Source organism: Lactuca serriola, chromosome 5 (assembly GCF_051521515.1).
Source record: "Lactuca serriola cultivar US96UC23 chromosome 5, Lser_US96UC23_V15, whole genome shotgun sequence".
In the NCBI taxonomy this organism is placed as follows: domain Eukaryota; kingdom Viridiplantae; phylum Streptophyta; class Magnoliopsida; order Asterales; family Asteraceae; genus Lactuca; species Lactuca serriola.
The window spans coordinates 146,301,091-146,302,960 of record NC_136412.1 but is presented as its reverse complement, the minus strand read 5'-3'; the positions used below and the strand labels follow the sequence as shown (position 1 = coordinate 146,302,960).

Sequence of the window (1,870 nt, the reverse complement as noted above, 5' to 3'; positions counted from 1 at the left end):
TCTAGGAATGCTTAAAATAAATTGTATTGAAAACCTTTTTGTAATAACTTTAATGGAATCGAGTTGTTTTCGAAAATTTTAAATTGGTTGAAATTTTTGGTCGTTATAATGACATAGCTGACTACTTCAACATCCCTAATGTGCCTCGCAAGACTAGTCTACTTAGGAAGCTACCAGTTACGTTCAAGGGAGCCGCATAAGATTGGCTAAAATCACTCCCTCCAGGATCAATCACAACATGGAAAAACATGCACGAAGAATTCATACATCAGTTTTGCCCACCATCCACAATAGCAAAGTTAAAGAAAGCCATTGCAAACTTCAAACATCAAGGAGGCGAGTCACTCTATGAGGCATGGGAAAGATACAAAGGCTTGTTGAAGAACTGCCATCATAATGACCTAAACATTCAGCAAGAAGTCTCTATATTCTATGATGGAGTGAATGTGACAACCAGGAAGCTCGTTGACTCCCAAGGACCAATCACAAAGAAGGCACATGCGTTATAAAAAATGATTGAAGAATTATCTAAACACTCAAGAGAATATCATAATCCGAGACACGACTCAACTCGAGGGGCGGTGAACTTAGTTTCTGATAACAAGGCAGCAGTGATGGCTAAGTTAGAGAGAATGGATCGTAGGATGACAAAAATGGACCAATCCATCAACGCCATCCGAGTGGGTTATGAAAACTGTAGTGGGCCTCAACTTACCAAAGACTATGACTTGTGTGACAACCCGAAATTTCCATTCTGAACAAACCATTTCAATCCAATAGAAGTTAGAACGGTTACAGTGAAAACTCAGATTTCGAGTATAAGTTTGGCAGTTTTCAGGATTTTACACTTAAGAAGATATTAGGAGAGTGGATGCACTAGGGTTTTGTGCAACACTGTTATTCCAAGACTCTAGGACATTAGAGTTCGTTCCAGGAATAAAAATATTTTCTGCCAAAAATATTTCAGGACTATAAATAGATTTCTGAACTAAATTCATTCATTATTCACATTTCCAACTAGAGAAAAGTCGTTTTCTCTCTAACGGATCTTCGGGTTTTCATCCCAAATCCTGAGTACACTTCTCTAGTTGTGTTATAATGCTTGTTTTATGCTTATTAACATAGATTGTATGTCAAATATATGAGATCCGGGAGTTTACCGCCCAAGAACGTTCTTGGGGAGTAAACTCCAAAATGAAGCTTAAAGGCCATCTAGTCCCATTTCCTTGTTAGGTAACTAGCTTAGGATAATATGTATGAGCATTTGAGACTAGAAAACAATCAAGAACACCTAGCTTTAGGTGTTTACGGCCCAAGAGTTCCTTGGACCGTGAACACCAAATTCAAGGGCTTAAATGTGCCCTAATCACTCCTAAAGCTTAGACTTCAATTAGGACAAGTACCCTAAAGTGTTTAGAACCTAGAAAAAATAAGAAATCACTAGTATTGAGGAGTTTACGGCCAAGACAAGTTCTTGGGCCGTAAACACCTATAAAGGGGTCAAAGGACACCCTAACTCCTTCCTTAAGCCAAGAGACCAATTTGGGCATGTACCTAAATGATTTTTGGACTAGCTAACACACTTAGAACACCAAGAGTAAGGGAGTTTACGGCCCAAAAGGTTCTAGGGCCGTGAACTCCATAAAATGGTGCCATAAACTCTTCTAAAGCCAAGTACAAAAGCCTAGATTTGTTCCTAGTTAATTTAGAGACTTGAAAGCACCATAAAAACCCTCCCAAGGGAGTTTATGGCCGTAAACTCCAAGGGAATATGGTCTCTGGGCCGTAAACTCCCCAAAGGAGTTAATATGGCACCCAAACACTTGTTACAGCCTTGAAACAATTCACCACTAGAGTTGTAATCATTCTA

The 1,870-nt window shown here is 39.1% G+C and overlaps 1 non-coding gene across 1 annotated transcript; it reads right to left on the bottom strand.

The window, feature by feature from the left end:
* Positions 1-296: 296 nt before the first annotated feature.
* LOC145056158 (small nucleolar RNA R71) lies at positions 297-403 on the bottom strand. Its single transcript, XR_013685691.1, has one exon. It is a non-coding gene; the product is annotated as a small nucleolar RNA R71 (small nucleolar RNA).
* Positions 404-1,870: the final 1,467 nt, after the last annotated feature.